Genomic DNA, 22,680 nt, shown 5'->3' with positions numbered 1-22,680 from the left:
CAACAGGGTCGACAAAGATGAGGTCTGGGTCGTCCTGGTCCTGTAAGTAAGTGTCATCATCCTCTTGGCCGGGATCACCTTGAATATCCACCCACATGTCCTGGGCAGCTTGTGTGGACTGCATGTCGCCAGAAAGAGATCCTTGTGAGGGCTCCACCGCAGGGCTGGGGTAGGGAGAGAGGGTGTCGCCAACACTGGAGAAGACATAGGAGGCTGCTCAGGAGAACCTGAAGGAGTGGGCAGCTTACTCAAAGACCATAAAGAATGACATTTTACCCATGGTGTCCTCAAACTGTGAGCTTAGGGCATAGGGCTGCTGCCGCTCTTTGATTGGCTGCCTGTTGCACTGAAGAGCAAACCGGGTTCACCGGTAGGCGGAAGCTGTCCTCTCAAACCCAAGGCCCTGTTACCAAGGACCCTGTCGGTGACTGAATCACTCCATCCAGCATCTCAGCATTGTGAGCCTCGCGTGAGCAGGAGCTCCACACTTCGAGCGCTCGCTGCCGGAGCAGCACAGGCACCCCACCACTGCAAGGTAAGCCCTGAGATCTTTCTTGGGGCACATACAATTGCAAAGAAAAAGAAAAAACAAAAATTATGAGCGGGACGCGCGCACGCACTGCATCGAGCAGGCACTCTGTGCTTTTTGCGTTGTGCTATTTTGGGGCTAGAGACCCTAAATTGTTACACATGACCCTTGATTCAACGTGGCTGCAATTTGGATCTTCATGGTTAAAGCCACCTTCAAAATGGTCTGTGCACTTTCTTCTCGAGCAACCCCAGAATAGGGCTGCTGCCCCTATTTGATTGGCTGCCTGTTGCACTGAAGAGCCAACCGGGTTCACCGGTAGGCAGAACCCGGACCCTCCAACCCAAGGCCCCGTTAGCAAGGCCTCTGTTCAAACTATGATCCTTCCTCCTGACTAATTTCTTGACTGCTTTCTTTCTCACTGGATCCTAGTTAATCCACGATCACTGCAGTCATGAAAGTGAGTTTTGCTGATGCATCTACAGTGCCTTTCACCACTTCCATACTTCCCTCAACAAACTTAATTTCTCTCACTGCACTTGTGACTCCTATTTGTGTTTAGCATTTTATCTGTGCACCATCTGCATTGCTTTGTCCTTGTTGCCTCTTTTTAAAATCAAATTAGGTGTGCTTAGCATTACATCTGTGCACCATCTACATTGCATTGTCCTTGATGCCTCCTTTTTAAAATCGAATTAGGTGTGCTTAGCATTACATTTGTGCAACATCTGCATTGCATTGAATTGTTGCCTCCATTTTAAGATCGAATTTAGGTGTGCTTAGCATTAAATCTGTGCACCATCGGAATTGCAGTGTCCTTGTTGCCTCCTCAAAATCGAATGTATGTGTGTTTAGCATTACATCTGTGCACCATCTGAATTGCATTGTTTTGTTGGGTTTATGGTCAAAATCTCGAATTTTTTTATGACGTTTTTTTACTCGAAATGGGGGTGTTCCCCCCCCCCAGACCCCCTTTTTTTAATTTATTTATTTTTTTGCCATTTTTTTTAATCCCGGACCCCAAAATAAATATATAATTAAAAAAAAAATGTGTGCTTAGCATTACATCTGTGCGCCATCTGCATTGCATTTTTCTGTTGCCTCCTTTTCAAAATCGAATTTAGGTGTGTATAGTTAATACATTTCTGTAACACTTATCTGATGTCATTCTATTCCTTCTGGTTTGCGTTTATTCTTCTCCGTCTTTATCTACTAGGCCTCCTGGTGAGTTTAGCTAGAACTGTGTTGTGCAGCAACTCGTCCTTCGTTGCTTGTCTAAACCTCTGCCGACCTATGGCTCTCTCCATTTCTCCTATAGTCTCTGCTACACTATCACCTATCCTCCCTCGCACTCAAAGTCCAGTAGGAAAAAGCACAAAAAAAAGACATCTTGAGTACAAACCCTGGACTTCCCATTGCTGACACCTATGTCAGCGCCTCCTCTAGGGAGGTTTTCTCTGATATTTTCTTCTCAGTCCCCTCTCCAGATCTATGGACCCCCAACTCATCTCAGCTCTCTCTTCTTCCACATGCTCTTCCATTAACGGTGGCACCAAGTGAGAAGTCCTCTTGGCTAGTTTCTCATCCTCACATTGCTTCATTAATGTCTATCACACTGGCAACATCCTGTTTTAGGGTCCACAACCCAACCTCCTTCTCTTTGACCAGATCCTGCCTTCTCTCATTAACTTCCTTCCGTCGCCTGCATCTCGCCCCCCTCTGAATGGTGTACCACGCCCCTGTACTCCATCTCAGAAAACCTTCAAAAGCAAAGACCTCCTCCACCTGGCGACTCTGAACACCCGCTCAGCCAACAAACACTCTGCCGACATCAGTCTCTTATTGAAGACATTGACCTCAACATTCTCTTACCGAGACTTGGTTAAATGCCAGCTCAGTACCTGCCTTTGACTCCCTCCTCTCTGTCGGATCATCTCCAAGCCTCAACCTCACTGCACTGGCAGGGGGTTGCCTTAATCTTCCCTGGCCGGGTTCCTGCTTCCATTTTACCTACCCAGCCATTTTCCTCCTTTGAAAGCCTAGTTTGCTAGTTGGTCATCTCTCCCACCTCCACCTTGACCATTGCTACCATTTACCGACCTCCAGGCGCCACCACCCTAGATCTCTGGAATGGGCTAACTTCTGCTCTCCCTTACTTTCATCCATCTCTAACCTCCTCCTGGGTGATTTCAACATTCAACTGGACTCCCTGGCTCTGCATCCATTCTATTCACTGACCTCTGCACATCGCTTACCCTTCTGCCTTCCAAACCAACCCACTCGGCTGGACACATTCTGGATGCCCTCATTCACTCTGACCTCTCTCGGTCCCTTCCACTAGTCACCCTTCTCTCCTGGTCAGACCCTCCTCTCCTCCCACCGGGGTCCTTTTGGCCCCCTGACCGCCCCCCCCTAAAAAGTCCCACCAACCTTGTTCACTAACATCCGCCCGATGAAACGAGTGACTGCGGTTGACTTTGCCTCCACCTTCACCCCTTCACCATCCGTCAGCCCCGACTCTACCTCTGACTCTGCCCTCAGCAACCACCATCTTTCCATCACCAATACTGTTGGCATCATTGCCCCATTCATGAGGATCCGTCTGAAACCTGCCTCTAAGCCTAACACCTGGTACGACACCAAACTTGCGGCCCTGAAACAAATGTGCATGGCGACAGAACGGAAGTGGCTAACATCAGGCTCATCCTCTGACAAACCAGCCTGCCGCCTGCTCCAAAGGCAATACAGACTCACCACCCGTGCAAAAAAAGCGTCCACATACAGGAACTTGTCTCCGGCACATCCAATAACACGGCTGAACTTTTCAAGATCTGAAGGGAATGAGCCAACCCTTATGCAGGCTACCAGAGTTGTCTGCTCTAAACAGGTCTGCTCTTGCTTATCCATGACCATCAAGGATAACATCTTCTCTTGCCCCTGCTCTTGCCGATTTCTGCAATCACTCTTTTGTGACTGGATCTTTCTCCTCCCTCCTTTAGCACTGCCTTGGGTGCCCACTCCTGAAAAAAGCATCTTCAGACCCTACTTGCCTGCCAACTACTAACCTATTTCCGTCACCCCCTTCCTAGGGAAGCTGGTTGAGAAGCTGGCCTTGCCCCAACTCAACTCACACACTAAACTTGGTGGTGGTCTCCACGGCCATCAATCTGGATTCTGAGCATCCAGAGGCATGGAAACTGCTCTTCTGAACACCTGTGAAGAACTGCTTGCATGTCTGGATTCCAACTCCATAACTGTCCTTATCCTTCTCGATCCCTCCTCTGCCTTTAACACAGTCAACTGTTCTATCTTCATGCAAAGGCTCGACGATGCCCTTGGTATCTCGGAACGGGCACTGTACTGGCTGACCTCTTTCCTCACTAACTGCTCTTCCCAAGTCATCCTGGGCACCTTCTCTCCTACTTCCCTCTCCACCTGTGGTGTCCTCCAGGGCTCTATACTCTCCCACTGGCTCTTTAACATCTACCTTGCTCTCCGTGCATACCTCATCTCCTCCTCCTTCTCCAACTTCCAGAGTTGTGTAGACACACAGATCTTTTTCAAACTCCCTGTTGACCCTCTTGCACCCTCCATCATCCCTGACTGCCTATCTGCCATCCAGTCCTGGTGTGCCTTCGAACGATCTCTGCCTCAATGCCTGTAAAACTGAGATACTTCCCATTGGCACCCCCCCCACTCCCTCCTTCTTCCCCTCACTCTGGTTTTCCTCCTTGGGCCCTGCCCCTGCGAAGAAGTCCCACTTTCAGCTCTTCCTTCTCAAAGGAATTTTACCTTTTCTCACTTTCCCTCAGAGGCTCAATGTGAGCCAAGCCCTGGTTTTCTCTAGGCTTGACTACTGCCTCCTCCTGAATCTACCATCTTTCACTCTGCGTCCCCTCCAGCTAAACCAGAATAGAGCAAGACTTATCCTTGGCCTTAAGCCCAGGGACTGCATCTCTCCTGCACTAAAAAGTATTTACTGGCTCCCGGTTAATGCACTGATTAAATTCAAGTCCCTCTGCATCATCCACAAGTCTGTCTCGGCCCGGGAACCACACGATCGTCTACTTTATTTCACTAAATACTCTGCGTCTAGACCACTCTAGACCACTATGTTCCTCTGGCAAGAACTCTGTTTACTAAACAGATGGCAGGTGGCTGTTCACTTTCCTCAGTGGGCTCCCTCGTATGGACTAGCCTCCCCTTCCCTCTGCACCTGGAACAGGATCTTCCCAAATTCCAGAAGCTCCTTAAGACTTTTCTCCTTTCCTCTTCTTTCCCTCCTTCTCTCCTCTGCTAATCCCACAGTTGCTGAATTGGTGTCCTGGGCCCTTATGCATCCTCAGGGCCCTGACCTCCCACACAAATTCTGCCCAGCTGCTGTTTATCCACAGCACTTGCATCTGCACAACCTCCGCCCTGGAGGTTTGCACTTAGACCTCCCGCGGCCCCAGTCCGTGTAGCACTCAACATTCCTAGCACTTCATCTGAGGGGTCACCCATGAGTTCAGACTCCCCAGCACTTACCCCTCCCCCCCCAATCTTCTCTCTTCCTTGCTGCACTTGCATGTTCTGAATACTCACAAGGCATAGTAAGTTTGTCTCTTGTACAAGTTTCCCTCCACTATTCTTAAATATTGCGTTTTTAATGTAATTCCCACCCTTGCTCCCTCTCTGCCCTGAGGGCGCTTTGAAACAGTATTTTCTTATTGTATAAGCGCCTAACACATTTAAAAAGAAAATAAAATTGGGTCCAAAGGGTAGGAGACAGAATGGATCTTGGTGGCTCTGGAGTGACCTTTGGGCCACAGGAGGTATTTCTACAGGGTGATCAGTATCCGGTTTGTCCTCGGGGCTCTCCCTGGGGTGCTTTTTGTTCAGGGCGAAAGACAGAGGTGAATATTCATCTTCATAGTGTCCAGAGGCCCCAGAGGCCTGTTTACCATGAGCAGAATCCTCTTTATGTAGTTTTGTGCTTTTTCAGCGGCTGTTTCGGTGTCCCCGCCTCAGCCGTCGAGCAGTGTTTATGCGCGCCCTTTTCCGGGGAGTCTGCATGATCACACTGTTGGCGGAAAGACAGCAGGCGCGTTCAGGGTTAGGTCGGTGTGCTGGGAGGTGGCAACCGACGGCATGCATCCTTTCTTCAACTGACAAGTCAAGGGAGAGCTTGGGGGAATGTGTTCATGGGAGGAATTGTGTACGTGTACGCTGGTGTCGCCAGAGGCCTTCTCAAAGCAGCTTGTGGCAACTGCCTTTCAAAGCTGGGGACAGGCGTGCTACAACTAGATTGTTCAATGGTAGTGTTCTCAAGCTCCGGATCGGAGTCGCGGCTGCCTCGGCCTTCATGGACTGGCTGAAAAATCGCGCCGGCTGTTTCCGACTCTGCCGAGATGGCATATGCCACCCACCGCTTGGTCCGGCGCTCCTTTAGGGTCTTGGGCCTAAAGAGCTTGCACGCCGCGCAACAAGATTCGAGGTGGACAAGTGGAAGACAGTGGTTGCAAACTCTGTTTGTCGAAACACTGGAATTTTCAGTTGCACTTGCGACAGAATGTAAAAGCTCCATAGTGGAAGGTGGACACAGAGGCAGCAGGACAAAGGTAGTAGGGGAAGGAAATGGGGGTATGCATTCTCTAACCAAGAAGGATCAGTCCCCCCCACCCCACCCCACTATTCCTACTGGTTAGACTGAAGCCCGGTGTAGGCCGAAGACCGGCATCGAAACAGAACGTCTGTTTCGGAAGCTGGGATGAACCGTCGAGATGGTCAGGGGATCAGCGGTCAAATTAGTGCGAACGCAAACGACAAGAGAGGATTGCATGATTTTAACTCTTAAAGTAGCTCACAGCTACGGACTACGCAAAATAACTTGCCACGATGGTGGAAAAAAATAATCTGAGGGACCTCGACGTGTGAGGGATCATGGCTACAGGGTACATCACACTAGGGATAGTATTACAGTCACATCCTGCCGACGTCCCTTTTCATACTTCAAAAACTTAATGTGCAATACTCTGCAACTTCCACTAGATGTCGGCCTATGCAAAGCATGTGATTCTAAGCCGAGCCACAAGCCTCAGAAATGCGTATTATCCAGTGTTGTGGGTTAGTACTACCTGCTAGTTTCATTTTCAGTGTGTTCTAAAGGCCCAAAAGAAATAACGGTAGTTGTATAACTCACTATCTAAATTAAATTATTGTGTGCTATTCTGTGTGGACTCTTTGAGGGACTCTGACCCCACTCACACTCTCCTGAGACTAAGCCTTGACTGCTCATTTACCCACTTTGATTGAGTTTTTGCTAACCTCTCATTGTTTACCATAAATAGGGTGGCCTCCTAAAATCTGTCCACCAGGCAAGATTCTAGAAATCCATCTTAACAACCAGTGTTTCACTGCTTTCCTATATCTCCTAAGGGTGGATGTATATCTGTTTTGTTAGTGTTGGTGTTGGGGAGATTTATAATAGCGAGACCCCCCAGCCCTTTTTGCTCGACTTCTGGAGCTTTTTCTTTCAACCCTGAAAGAGTGGAGCCTTTTTCCACTCATTCATTATTGTGGGCTCTGTCGTTTGGAGCTCTATTCTTTGTATTCTAGCTGTACTGTGGAGTCTGTCTGCTCCATAGCTCTTAACGGCATCTGTGTTTTACTACTGCAGCACAGAACTCCTTATAGGCAGAGTTGGTGGGGACCCTTACGGTACTCCTTTAAGATTCTTTTTCTATATCCTCAAGTAACTACATTTCTTAAGGATGGAGAGTTACTTCGTATCTCTCCCAAAACCCTATAGTTTGAGAGATTGACACACACTCCCTCCAATGGAATGTTAAATGTATTTGTACTGCGCACCGTCACGAACAGAGTTGGTCCCCAGGCTCTCTGGCAGATCTGCAAACGAGAAGGTGGGATGGGTTAGTGGGGTGAAGAGGGAGTAGGATAGTGAGAGGAGTGGTGTTCTGTTGGCAGCTTCAAATCGGTATACACCGGGTGCTGAGCTTTGGTGCGAGTATTGGATTGATGTCAGTCCTCGTGTGCTGTTGGTGCAGTTTATGTGTTGTTGCAGTGTTGTGAAGTGCGTGCGGGTTGTTGTGCGAGAGATGATTGTGTGAGTTTTTTTGAATGAGATAAGTATGCAGAGATGTTAAGCATTTTTGGTTAGTGGGTTATATGATATTTAACATGCTAACATTCACAGTTCTGTCTAGATGCGTCGCTGGCTAGTGTTCACAGTTCTATCTAAGTGTGGCAATTGCTAAGCTTCACAATTCCATAATTCCATCTATATGTGGCACATGCTAACGTTCACAATCCTGTCTAGATGCGGTGCAAGCTAATGTTCACAATTCTAAGTGTGGCACTTGCTAAGCTTCACAATGCCATAATTCCATCTATATGTGGCACATGCTAACGTTCACAATCCTGTCTAGATGCGGTGCAGGCTAATGTTCACAATTCTAAGTGTGGCACTTGCTAACCTTCACAATTCCATCATTATGTGGCACATGCTAACATTTACATTCAAATTCCTGTCTAGATGCTGCGCAGGCTAATGTTCACGATTCTAAGTGTGGCACTTGCTATGCAATCTAAATATCATACAGTGCAGTTTGGAGATAGAACCCCTGCTAAATTTGAGAGACCTGTGTAGTGGGAGAGAGGCCTATTGATGCATACTAGCTATCACTTAATGCAATGTGGACTTAGAAGCCCTGCCAGATTGGAGGGTCAGGCCCATCAATACAATCTAAATATCATACAATGTAATCTGGACACAAAACCCAACTAGATTTGAGAGATCTGTGTAGTGGGAGAGAGGTCTATCAATGCAATCTAAATATCACACAATGTAATCTGGACATAAAACCCAACTAGATTTTAGAGACCTGTGTATTTGGAGAGAGGCCTATCAATGCAATCTAAATATCATACAATGCAATTTGGAGAAATAACCCCTGCTAAATTTGAGGGACCTGTATAGTGGGAGAGAGGCCTATCAATCCAATCTAAACATCATACAATGCAATTTGGGGACAGAACCCCAGGTAAACTGGAGAGACCTGTATAGTGGGAGAGGGGCCTCTCAATGCCAAAGGGACACCCAGTATCCCCCTTCTCTCTACTCATTTGACTTTTTCGTCACATAGACAATCTCCTAGTTGTGACAGTGGACGTGTTCTACCAACTATTGTGTAGTTTTTATAATACAGGCTATGTGCATGGCCTCAGTAGTGCACAATAGGGGCACCCAAATACACACCTGGGCTCTCCCTTCTTTTGTCACCACTACTAGCATGGTTGTTCTTTGTTAGCCCTTTTTCTACCATTCTGGGAGGGGGAGGTCAGTGTGTGTGGTTTGCCTTTGGCGGGAAGGGAACACTTTGGTATCCCTGCCTAGGCTTCAGAGTGTCTGGCAGGCAGGAAGTGGGGGAGCCGTCTTACACCTCCCTGTCCTCTGTTTGCCAGAGTGCCTGAATAGGACCAGCTCCCAAAGGGCGTCTGGCTGTCCTGATTGGACAGCTAAACACCCCTTTCTGTAAAATGCTGAGAGAGATTACAGAGGAGTGCATGCTGAAATTGTACAAATGGTGAGGCTTCTGGCGTGAAAAGCAAATAGACCACTGGAAGCTGAAGTAACCGTAGAAGATGATGACCAGAGACACCTGCAGACCATTTTCAACACCGTGAAATGACCACTGCTGTCCTGACCCAGTTTTCTGTGCAACAGAGGAGCTCCGAAGAGGACAACTCCTTCCTTTTGGCTGGTGGGAACAACCAGTCCGAAGACGATCTTTGAATTGAGCCATCTCGAGAGGTCCTGCGCTCCTCTGGGCTTTTGCTCATCTGGTATGGGGAAACGGACACGTCCTTCAGACTGTCAGTACCGGGAAACTATGTTTCGCTTAGTATTTCACTATGCTGCCATTTCTTGGTACCTTTTTTATCAATGTGCCAAGTATCTTACAGTACCGCATATAGGGGTGTTTTTGTTTTATGGCCCTAGACACCCTCTAAGGATTTTTGGTGATTGTACAAGTGTGCCTAGGATGAAGTGATGGCATCAGTTTACTTTTATAGTATTTTTACTTCTTTTCAACGAATATCGCGTTTGGCTTAAGGCTTTGGCCAGTGCCGAAAAAATGGCCGTGCCACGAAGTCTTTTGTTCTGTCCTTTGACCATTTTGTCCATCTGCCTTCCCCCAGGTCGAGCCGACCCGGGAATTCCTTATTGGCCATGCAGTCTCCCATGAAAACTGCTTCTTTCGCGGGCTACGGCATGTGACGTTTGCTAGTGCCCAGGAAGTGGATTAGGACTGCCTAGTCCCGATCCACTCTACTGGTGCCAGTATGTCTGGTATGCTTGAATGATTGAAACCAGCATGGGGCGTGAATGCAAGAGAGCAGATCTGGGATTTGCGATTCATGCAAGTGCGCCATGCCGCAAGCATTTTTCTTTGCGGTCCCTTTGTCGCCCTGCTGTGGTGACAGTCATTGTAGGAGCCTTGCATAACTTCCCCCCTGTACCCTAAGACTAGCTGCACTGCAACCGTCCTCTTTCCTTCATCGAGAGCAGAGAAAAGGCTACTGTACCACCACAGATCGTCCCGTCCTGCAGTCGCTGAGAGCCGGAGCGATGTGTAACTGCAGGGGTTGAATCTACAAGCGACCTGGCCTAGACTGGCAAAGCTTGACCCGGACTGTGGCGAGGGTCAGTGAGTACTTGCATCACTTACCGGTTGCCCGCTGGCACAGCCATTGTTTTTTACGCATGAGAATCCCTGAAAAGATACTCACCTTAGCTGGGTGAGCCTGATCTCCTTAGCTATTCTTGAAAGTCGCTTTGCCTGAAAGGGTAGATCTTCCTCGAATAGTAGGTCACTGTTCTTCATCACCTCAAGCCCCTTCCTGAACTGCTACAGATCCCTGAAGGGTACCCCTGCTTTCTCTTATATGTACGACCATGCATTTTCAACACACTACTGTACTTTTGAGTATAAGGCTCCCCACTTCATAGGGCTGGACTGCTTGAGTTAGTGATCAACTCTGAAGAACTGCCTAATGTTATATTTGTGTTAACCTATCCTTCTGTTGCAGGTTGCGTTTGCGTTTGCCTCTTTACCGCATTAGGTGAAACATAATTGTATATATGATAAATAGTGAAAGGCATGTGTGATAACTGTTTGATATTACTTTGGTGTATTCGTGTTTCATTATTAAGGTCTATAATAAATGTATATGTATTTTTATATACTCTTGTCTAGGCGTATTCTGTTGAGTTTTACTGTTTGTGCTCAATGTGGGCTTCCGATCACTCTCACCCCTCCTGAGACTTAGTCTTGACCACCTGCCAAGCTACCGTGATTGCTCTGGTTGTTCCAGAAAGTTCCCCTGTTTCACTAAACTAGGGTGGTCTCATAAACTTCTACCCACCAGTCAGAGTTTAGAAATCCATCTTGACATCCTCCACCAGGAGAAATGCCTGCAGTAAGAATGAAGTGCGACAACTGAGTTGCAGAGGGTCTCCTGACATTGTCTGGGGTCTATGCAAGAAGTGCATCCCTGTAGAGCTCTGTGATGGTCCCGTCTTCACTGTAGAAGGGTGTCTGTCCGTTTCCGCTACAATCAGATGTATCCAGATGATTGTAAAGATGACCGGGTAATACCGACTCAAACCCGCGACTGGACAACCTTGCATGGCAACAACAGTGAGTCTTGCTTCCTCCAGCTATTTACTGTCATTTGGGACAATTCCTAACTTTCGAGAGCATTCCGGGCCTGAGATCCCTTACATCTCTGAATCTGCCCCCCTCCCCATTGGGTTTACATTGGGCACAGGGAACTCTGAGAGGTTAGCCAAACCCTAATCAATGTGGATGAGCAGTCAAGGCTTAGTCTCAGGAGAGTTTGTGTGGGGTCACAACCCTCAATACATCCACACAGTATGGTACACAATAATTCAATTTAGACAGTCAGTTATAAAAGAACAAATTACTTTTTTACCTAGTAACGTTCTTTCGATGGGATGTTCCGACAAAGTATTCCATCTATGATAGGTAATCACCAGAGCTGTGCCGCTTCGGAACATTTTCTGCGTCTGCGTTCTGCGTCCTGCGTCCTGCGTCAATGAGCTGTCCTCGAGGGCCTCCGTCGAGCCGACGTCACCAGATGTTATAAGTAGGATGCACAACGCCCGTAGCCTCGGTTGTAGTTTTTTCCCCCCAGAACGTGTGGCACCAATCTTCTGCCAGAATTACTACAGAAAGCCTTGCGGAAACGAAAGCTGCAATCGCATAAGAAATTCTGTAGAGGGCAGGTAGGGAGGGAGCGATTTGGAATAGGTCATCGGAACATCCCATCGAAAGAACGTTACCAGGTATGAAAGTAACTGGTTCTTCGAAGGGATTGGCTCCTCTGACGTATTCCACATCTATGACAGACTCCCCAAGCAGTACCAATGTATGGAGGTGGGAAAAGAATTTTGAATTTTAGAATGCCCAATCAAATTGCAGAATAGAGGACTGTCTTACCAAAGGCCAAATCTTGTCCATGGATAGAATCCAGGGAGTAATGCTTGACAAAAGTATGAACAGAGGCCCATGTGGCTGCTTCTGACCTGGCTTAAATGAAATTCCGACACAACCTTCGGAACAAAAGAAGGACAAAACCGAAGGACAACCCTGTCCTTCTGGAACACCGTGAAGGGTGGCTTAGCGGATAGTGCCTGCAACTCACTCTGCGAGCGGAAGTAACCTCAAGTAAAAATACAGTTTTAAAGGTCAACAGTCTCAAAGGGCAAGAATGTAAAGGCTCAAACTGAGCTCCCATGGGGAATTTTAGAACCAGGTTCAAATCCCAACCGGGCACCTGGAAAGGTGACGGTGGGAACACATTAGTGAGCCCTTTCAGAAACTGAGAAATCAAAGGAATTTTAAAATAAGAACACTCCTCAGACGAGCGCTTAAATATGGACAGCGCCGCCAGGTAACCTTTAATGGTACCCACTTGCAGGCCCTTGTGGGTGGGAAAGCAAAAAAGACAGAACCACAGGAACGGCGCATGAAAAAGGATCCACATTCTTAACCCTGCACCAGTCGCAGAACTTTCTCCAACGGCAACGGTACAGGGACTTTGTTGCGGGCCTTGTGACCGAAAGCAACACCTCATCACGTCTTCAGGGAGATCCCAATCCTTATACGAACAACCTTTCAGCAGCCAAGCATGAAGGTTGAGGGACTTGACCTCTGGATGGAGAACCTGACCCCCATCCGGTGAGAGCAGATCGTCTCGATAGGGAAGACTGTGTGGAGGGCAGATGGACATGTCGAAAAGGTCCGGATACCACATTCTCCTGGCCCATGCCGGAGCAATGAGGATCATTCTGCAACCGAACCTCTGTAGCACTTGCAGAATGACGGGGACTGGAGGAAACGCGTACAGCAGTGGGAAGGACCACTCCACTACAAACGCGTCCCCTAAGGCTCCTCTTGGAGGAAATTCCCGCGAGCAGAATCTTTCTCAATTCCGGTTGACACTGGTGGCAAAGAGATCCACTGGTAGGGTCCCCCAAAGAGCGAAGTTCTCCAAGAGAATCTCCTGAGCCAGCTCCCACTCGTGAGAGACCGTGCTCTGCCTGCTCAAAGCGTCCACCGCCACGTTTTCGTTTTCAGCCAGATGAACTGCCGAGATCGAAATTTCCTGCTGGATGGCCCAGAACCAGAGCTGCATCGCCTCTCTGCACTGAGGGAGAGACCCTGCCCCCCTCCCCTTTTTGTTGAGGCAGTGCATGGCCACTGTATTGTCAGTCAGAATCAGGACATTCTTCCCTCGCACAGATGGCAGAAAAGCCTTCAGGGCTAGCCTGACAGCCCTCAGCTCCAACAGATTGATATGGAGTCTGGACTCCGACGGAAACCAACGACCGCTGACTGTCAACTCGTTGGCATGAGCTCCCCATCCCGTGAGGGTTGCGTCCGTCACGATCGCCACCTCTGGCAAGGGTAGCCAAAATGGAGCCCCTTCATCAGAGTGCCTTCGATGGCCCACCACAGAATATCCTGGGTGACCGAGGGCGGCACCTGAACGGGGTCCGACATCTTGCTAGAGGACTGCGACCACTGGAGCTTGAGAGACCATTGCAGAGATCTTATCAGCAACCTGGCCTCTGGCACCAGAAGAATGCAGGATGCCATGAGGCCGAGCAACCTCAAGAACTCGAACGCCGGAGATTCTGGGCATGTTGAAACTTGTTCACCATCTGCAGAATGTGATGAGCCCTTACCTGGGGAGGAGAAAGCAGCCTCAGGGATGTGTCGAGCACTGCTCCGATGTACTGGAGCCGCTGGGTAGGTGTCAAGTGGGACTTCTTTAAGTTGAGGGAGAAGCCCAGCTCGTGAAGGGAGTGGCAGATGACTGACAGATGATCCAGGACTTGCTCAGGAGAGCACGCCCTGATCAACCAATCGTCCAGGTAGGGCTAGATGTGAATCCCCCCTTTCCTGAGATACGCTATCACCACCACCATGAGCTTGGTGAAGACCCTCGGTCGGAGGTCAGTCCGAACGGCAAGATCCGAAACTGAAAGTGCGAGTTCCCAACATCGAACCTCAGGTACTTCTTGTGCTTGGGATCAATCGGCACATGAAAATAAGCGTCCTTGAGGTCGAGAGACACCAACCAGTCCTGCAGTTGAAGGGCCTGGAGGACTTGAGAGAGTAACCATCTTGAACTTGTCCTTCCTGAGGAGCTTGTTCAAACCACGCAAGTCCACGATGGGTCTCAATCCCCAGTCTTCTTTTGGGATCACAAAATATGGGGAATACCATCCCTTCTTCATCTCCGCTACAGGCACCAGTTCTATGGTGCCTTTCTCCAGCAGGGATTTGATTTCCTGCGCAAGGAGCGGATCCGTACTCTTCAAAGAGAGATTCCTTGCTGGATTGTCGTGAGGCCTCTGCCGGAAAGGAAGACAGTATGGCTATGATCTCCAGAACCCACACATTGGAAGTAATGGCACGCCATTCTACAAGATGCTGTGGCAGCCTTCCCCCAACCGACGAACCATGGGACATGACCTCATGACTGAGCTGAAGCGGCAGTGCCTGCAGGCAAAGAGGCAACTGCCCGAGCAGCCTTGGCACCTCGAGAACCTTGTTTTCCACCTCTGGTACTCCTACGGTGACCCCTTTGACTTGCAGCTCCCCTCGATCTACTAAAGGAAGAGTAGTATCGAAAGGAACCTCCCCTCTATTGCTGTCCCCTAGGACGAAAAGGCGGAGGTTGGCGAACTGCAGCACTCAACGACTTTGCTGCAGCTTTGGAGGTCTGCAACCTCTCAAGGCTCTCGTCAGCCTTGCTGCCAAAAAGATGTTCACCATCAAAGGGCATGTTGGGAAGCCGGGCTTGTACGTCGGGAACAAACCCCGACTTCCGCAACCACGCAAACCTGCGCATCACGGTGCTCGCCGCCATGGACCGGCTGACACAGTCTGCCATGTCCAGACCCGACTGAACGGATTCACACATGGCATCCTTGCCATCCTGAACGAGGGCAAGAAAACCATCCCGTTCCTCCCCTTCGGGAATATGTTCAGCCGCCAAAGACACACAATTCCACAGAGTGTGAGTGAAACGTGCTAAGGCACACACAGAGTTGGCTGCCTGTAAAGCCATACCCCCTGAAGAAAACACTTTCTTCGCCCAGCCATCAAAACGTTTGTTGTCCCTATCAGGAGGGATGGTAGTGTACGATGCCTGTTTTGCTGGGGCCGTAGCTGCCTGCACCACTAAACTCTCTGGAGTGGGGTGGGTAGTCCAGTAGCTGGGGTCACTTCTGGCTGGTCGGTATTTTTTCGGCAACGACTTGCTCACTGCCGGGAGACTCTCCGGGGTAGTGCAAAACCGTCAACACACTTCTTTGTAAAGCCATATGAAATGGCAGCACGGGTCAGTTGGTGGACCTTGGTCAAGGACATCTGTCAAGTCATCCTGCAGAAAATCCATGGTGGCGCAGACCACCCCAAGTACTCCGGCAACCTCGACATGAGGCGCCTGTATGAAGATTCAGCATGCGTACCAGGCTCAAGCCTGCTAAACTCAACCTCCAGGGAGGTATCAAGACCACTGGCATCATGCAAAGACTGACACAGGTCTTCCAACTGGCTATGACCAGATAACAAATGGTCAGGAACCACACCCCCTTCAGACTCCTCCTCCACCTCAGAGATATAATCCAGAGGCTGGAATAACTCCCTGGATGAGGGCACAGAAAAAGGGTCAAAGAAAGGCTTGCCTGACTTCTTCAGGGCCTTCCTCAGAGTCCCCTCTGGTACAGCCTCCACAAAAGGCGTCGAGGTCGTCGACGGAATCGGTGTCGACGTCGAGCGTGGTGCCGATGGCACCAACAGAGGCCTCGAGAGCGGTCCCCCAAGCGCGTCCTTCGATGGCCTCGGCGTCGATGACTTCCTCGGAGGCAGAGCCTCGAGAGTCCCTCAACGGACATGGCGCCGATGGCGTCAACGTCTTCTTAGAAGACCTCACAGGTTCTACCGGTCTCGAGGGCGTCAAGGACCGGGACCTGGAGCGGGCATGGCTAGAGCGATCCACCTTGTCCGACTGGGACCTCAAAGGTTCCCGGTGATCGCGCAGACCGCCCGAGTCCAAAGGCGTGCGAACGGTGGCTCTAGCGCGTTCCTTGCCAGCTTCTCTCAAAGGCGCGGACGGATCAGAGCCCTGCGACTTGAAAATCACCATCATTTCCTTACGAAATGCGTCCCATTCCGCAGGAGTGGAATGCTTGGTAGGACAAGTTACCCGCCGTCTGGCGGAGTCCTCGGACGAGGACGGGGAAGGCGACCGATGACGGTGCTTCCGTGAGTGCCTCGAAGAGGCTGAGGAATGGCAGGAACCACTCCGGGACCGAGACCCCGTGGACTTACGCCGACGATACGGAGAGCCGCCCCTCGAATCGTCGGTCGAAAGCCCTGCGGATTTCGACTTTCGGGGCTTGGAAACCCTACCTACCGACAGCTTCTTCTTTCGCTCCCGCAAAGCCTTTGACGTCAAAGACTGGCATTTGTCACAGTCATCGGTCGCGTGATCCTCGCCGAGGCACCAGAGGCAGACGTCGTGCCGGTCCATAAGTGACATCTTGGAACCGCAGTCCCGACACTTCTTGAATCCCGACCGCGGGGTAGAAGAAGACATGGTCTTAATTACACCAACCAAGTTCGAAGAACCGATAGAATCAGAAGAACCGAGGCGCGCCGAGATCTCCGAAAGCTAACACTTTCGCGGAAAAAACAGAACTGAGGCTACGGACGTCGTGCGTCCTACTTATAACATCCGGTGACGTTGGCTCAAGGGAGGCCCTCGAGGACAGAGTATCGACGTCATCGACGCAGTGGTGATTACTTGTCATAGATGTGGAATACGTCGAAGGAACCAATCCCTTCGAAATACAATTATTTGTTATAGGCCTTATGAAAACACTGGAAATTGGGTCACCATAAGTTCAAATATACATAAAATAACTTACTTGGCAAAAGCAGAGATGCAGACAATGATGGGACCAGATCACAAGACAATAACCTATCTTAAGAAGTCCAAACAGAAAAGAAGCTTGGGGCCTTGCACCCAAAAGTCACTAGAGCCACAATGTTTCTCAGCAGATGAAATCTCTGTCGTTAGGTTTCAATAGGCGTGTATTGGGGATAGTTTCAAGATCTACAATAATTTTACCAGAGGCAAGTATGTGTTTTCCTTACTTCCAGTCCGAACACTAACCCAGGGGTAGGATACTTGACCCACGTTCAACGATCAAAAGGTGAGTTGATTGGAATCAGGAGACAAAGGCACTTGTTCCCAATGATATCTTATGGATGACTGGGGCGGGGCAGATACTCTTCTTTCACTTACACACAGAGATGTCCTTCCAGTCGCAGTCACAGCAGTTGCTCCAGGACATGTTCCCTTGAAGGTGGAAAGCTGAGATTCAGGGAAAAGGTGGCTAGTGGCACAAGCTCGCAACCACTGAAGTTCCGGATTGAAACACAGAAAAGTGATGCTTCTGGTGAGGTAGCCCAAGAGAGAGCTTGTCAGTTCACTGGACAGTCCAGGGGCACTTCCAAAGGCTCTGAAGGGCTGGATCTGTTACGCTCACCTGGTATCCAAAGGGACGCCACCCAGCCGGGTTACTCGCTGGTATGCTTCTCAGCTTTGCCCTGATGTGGTCTGCGGGGAAGGTTCTGCCTGAAAATACAGGAGGACTGTGTTCAAGACTGACCGATTGGGGTAAGTATCCTCCCTCCACCCCTGTATGATTTCAGTCCCTCTGGCACCCTCTCCTCACCTTGTGGTAGAATTAGGCGTGCTCTCCGTCCTGCCTTCTTTGCAGTGGCAAGTTGTCTTTCATGGGCGAGTGCGGTCCAGTTACTTCACTGACGCCGGCCCGTTTGATATTGTTCAGGTAGGTCTTATTGCTGTTCTTTAGTTTTGTTGCTATCCTGCATGCCTTTCTTTGTTTAAAATGTCTCTTATCACCCTTAGGTATGCAGAGCTTCAGCGAGGCGAACTGGCTTGGTTGAGCCCCGCTGGTAAATGATGGCGCATTAAGAGCGCTATGATGTGGTAAGTAAGCGCTATGCGCAGCGCTGCAAAGTCTTGCCTTTGCTAACCTGTGTTTTCCTTCCTTGTAGCTCGCAGTGTTCTTCAGCGCGAGTGGAATGTCCGGAGTGGTGCCAGCCGAGAGGCGACCAGCCAGGTAAGCCTTTTGGGCAGTTCGTAATTTGTAAAAGTCTGTACTGCTTTCTTTAATGTTGCCTCTATCTTCCTCTTTCAGGTCGTTCTGTCCGGGAGGCGTGCAGATTCGAGGACGCTGTTCGCAGTAGCTGCAAGTGTTTAAAGATGAAGACTGCAGGTAAGATACTGCTGCTAATGATGTTCCTTTTGTCTCCTTGCAGGTTCTGCTTCTCCGAGGTTCGAGGGAATAGCTGGACACAGTGAGCGTCACGTTGCAAGCTGCAAAGTAACGCAAAGCGTGTTGTCTTGCTCGGGTGTGGTTTAAATAGCCCCAACAAAATAGTCCAGGTAAAGTAGTCCCTAGGCTGCCACACCCAAAACACTAGACCGCATAGCTTGTTTCTTAGGAACCAAGCTATGTGGATGCCTCCATGTTGGCTGACAATACAATAAAGTAGTTCCCAAGCACATTGTTTTTCATGGTGTATGAGCCTGGCGCCATAGGCGCCAGGACTGGCCCCATGAGAGCTTTTGAAGAGGATGCCAGGCTCTAGAGGCCCGAGTCCTGACTCCACCTGGCCAATGAGTTTGCCAGAGGGGGTTTTGGGCGAGGGTCATGACAGCATCTTCGAGAAGGCATCGAGACTAGTTGGTCCCACCATTGCAAGGGCTGAAGCACTGCTCAAGTTCTTCAGAGATTAGGCAGAGGAGCACGGCTTAACCGGCTGGCAACTGGAAGGGTTGCTGGGCCACTTAAAGAGTTGTCTTTGGATATTCAGCAGGCTGCTTTTTTTCCAAGGGGTTCTTGGCTCCATCAATGATTTGAAGAAATGTCTGCAGAGGTCCTGCTCTTATCCAAAACCGAGCTGGAAGTAAGCCCGCCAAATGTAAGGATCTGAACCATTTAAAAAGTCAGTAGTTGTCCAATTAAGGGCAACTACCTACTGGTTTCACATTTGTCCCACACCCAGATACTCTGGCACCAAGGAGGTGGACAGTAACTAGACAGTTACAACCCATTCCTATGAAGGAAGGAAGGAAGGAAGGAAGGACAGAGACAGACAGACGCATCTAGCCTGCAAAATCAGCAGCTTTCCCAGGCAAGTGCATGACTTTATAAGGGCTTTCCTGACCTGGCAAGGCAGGAAGTAGGCCAAACAAAAACATGGCCAAAGAAGCAAGCAAAAATCTTGGGGCACTGCCATTTTAGGGCACTAGCAACGTTTAGTAGCCATACGTGCTAAACAAGAATATGCACACCAAAAATAATGCAAACAATTGTAAAAATATAACTGCTGCTACCAGCTTGTCCTTGGGTGCATATAAAAGTAACCATATATCCCATTTGTAAAACTCTAGGGTGATACAAATGATACAAAAGTATTGCCATTGCACTGCACTGTAAGGTGCTGCGTGCAGTCATTTGTCATTTATATTGCGCCTTTCACAATTGGTATGGTCCTAATGCGCTGTAGGTCGAATGCCCTTAGGGGGGGCCAAAGTCCAGGTATAAGAAATTAAGTACAAGAATTCACAAGGGAAACAAAGTTTCCCAGTACTGATAGTCTGAAGAACTGACCAGTTACACCATAACAATGAGTGAAAGCTAAACTGAATGCCTTGCTTCTCTTCAAAAAGCCAGAATATGATGAAAACAGAGCAACACGAATGGGGTTACATAGGAGACTATGGAAGCAAAGTTGAAATTCAGAGATCTTACCTAACAGAGTGCAACCCATTGTGGGTGATCTACTGTGAGTTATATATATGCTGTATTGTATTTTTACTTACCTTCTAATATCTAAAGTGTGCCTTAGTCTATTACTGCAATAGAATATGGTTATTTTATAACTTACCTAGCTAGGTATTGTACTTACCTGATCTGCAAAGTGTTAACTGTCCCATCAGTGCCCCTTCCTAATTAGTACAGCCTTTCTGCTTGGTCACGACTACTCAAGAAGATGGCTATGCTCAACTGGGGTTGTAAGAAACCTTGCTAACTCTAGGTTGGCTTTTCCATGCCTTATCACAGATAGTGAATTAGAAAAGCACTAACAGCTTGAACTGAGATACCCTCAAGTAGCAATACTCTTGAGATGAATGGGGATGCCGAAGTTACTCAAACATCAAAAATCGAAATGACTCCGGTAGTTGGCAAAAAGTTAACTGTTTTAACATCAATTATCTAAAACAGGGAGTACAGTGGACATCAACGGATGTCGCACAGCATGGTCTCTCAATGTATTTAAAGAACAAGCTTGCTTTTATAAAAAAACTCGTCATTGATTACGTTAACTTACGTATCTACTAAAGTCATCCTATGTGGCAAACTTCAAAAACCTAGTGGCTATTGTGATTGGTTCTGCAGGAACATCCAAGTATACGTTTCATACTAGTCTAAGAGAGTGATATGCTCCTTAAGATCAGGTCGGGTAACTAAGCCCTCCCATTAAACAGGTCACTATGAACGTCTCTAAATACACAACGTCCCATTGGTCACACAAACTATAGGGCACTTAATTACGCAGCCCCTTATCATTGGTTGGCACGCCTACATCTGTCAGTACTTTTCCACCTACATTAGCAGCACACAGGCAGGGCTTCCAGGTGCTGGTCATAACCATAGCTTCCCACCAATTAGCATATCATCCATCATCACCTCAGTGATCTGCTGTCAATTAAGGCTTTGAACTCAGCCTTGGAAATGTTTTGCTCTGGAGAATTCAGGGGACTGAAGGCACGCTCTGCCTCCATGCGTAGGTGTGGTTTGTCATGTTTGTCCAACTTCATCCTTCCATGTGACTGAAGACCACAAAATTGAGCTCTAGTGCATTTAAAATACTATTGTTTAATAGACCTCTGACGTAGTCTCTGTTTTTGTCCTTGCCTTCTGAACAGGAGCTTCACTCCTTTACACAATTGTAACTAACGTCTGCTCATCCCAGCCCTCAACGGCCTTGGCGTCTTGGTGCTCATCCAGCCTCGGCTTTCTGAGATTCCCTCCTGTAATTCAATTTCTTTTTCAACTGCGACACAATGGAAAATGCCTTTTTTCTCTGGTCCAGCACTGCTATAACATGTTGTGGGAATCATACCTTCTTTACTCACTCCTATATATGCATACAAAGGCGCATGCCGCAATGTATTCACTACTTAGCTAGCCTCAAGAATACTTTGTCTGCTTGCGTTTCTTTGCATATGTACAAGTGTAAAATGACTTGATATCTTTATCGTTTCTGTAGCATAAATTTCTTCATCTTGAGCCCAAGATGTCACTTATCTTTGATACTTTCTTGATGCCTTATAGAATATCTTCATGCTCTTGTCTCTGCATCTCTTCCATGTACGTCAGCCTGGCTTCATGTGTGACGTCACCATTCTTCTCTTTCATTCATTAGTTATGCTTCTTCCGGGATTTCATTCAAATGGCCATCATACTGTCTTGTATGCAGGTATAGCTTTCTCGATGGGAACCTTGCTTCCAGGATTCTTCTTGGTATCTGTATTTTCACTGGTGCTGTACGTGTCTCACACTCTGGTTCCCAACATATAGGCAATATGGGCAAGGTGATTGAGGTGGGGGCACTTGGCTCCTTCTCTACAAGCTGCTCAACCAAGTTACCAGAGTTCGATTCCAGGACATATGATGGAAACCAAAGCTTAGCTAGATCATGGTGGTGGTTTTGGGGCCTAAACAGAACCCTCAGGAAATGACTCCTGACAGCAAGCTTTCACACACAAATATACAGTAGGTACAATAGGTGCGGGGCACACTGCAAACACCCTCTGACTACAAACACAACAGATACAGCTCAAAACAGTGACTATACAAGCTTTCCTCCCTCACTATGCAAAGCAGGCAACCACCATGCATGCTCAAGTCCAACAAGAACAACACAGGAAGCAACAAAGCAAGCTTCACTGCAGAGAATGCATACAGAACAGCTAACGGCGCAGGAATCCAGCCTAAAAAGAAAGGTAACATAGCAGCAGAAGGGCAGCCTTTGCTCCCATACACATCAGAACAGGTAGGCAGCAGCACAGGTTTACCCACACAGAGGGAACAGGCAGCAACACAACTAGCCCTCCCCTAAACACATACCATGCATCGCACAAGCAGCGCTAGTTAATTTTAGGGAGGCCAGTTAGAGCACGGCACTGTTGGATGTTGGGACTGCATTCACTGCGGGAATTTAGGGTATGGCCTACCTGGGTGGACTTTTGCTCCGTTTGGATGAATGAGAGGGCAGTGGCTTGCTCTGGTGAGAACCTGAGTCATTTGGATAATGTGTCAGGGCAGGGTCCTAGTTAGTAGGCCTTATGCCCTCTATCAAACAAGTGTAGGAGGAAACACAATGCTTTGTGGGGTCCGTCAGCAAACATTCAGTGCGTTATAAATGACTTATATCATATCAAAG

At 48.6% G+C, this 22,680-nt stretch overlaps 1 protein-coding gene across 1 annotated transcript in view; it reads right to left on the bottom strand.

Moving 5' to 3' along the window:
• MEGF8 (multiple EGF like domains 8) overlaps positions 1 to 22,680 on the bottom strand; it is a 1,665,761-nt gene that overhangs the window by 938,031 nt on the left and 705,050 nt on the right. The gene's annotated exons all lie outside the window — the stretch shown is intronic.

The sequence above is a fragment of the Ambystoma mexicanum genome, chromosome 1q, assembly GCF_040938575.1.
Source record: "Ambystoma mexicanum isolate Mex_15411 chromosome 1q, UKY_AmexF1_1, whole genome shotgun sequence".
Taxonomy (NCBI): domain Eukaryota; kingdom Metazoa; phylum Chordata; class Amphibia; order Caudata; family Ambystomatidae; genus Ambystoma; species Ambystoma mexicanum.
Note: the sequence above shows the minus strand (reverse complement) of the source record. Positions and strands in the feature narration are given on the sequence as shown.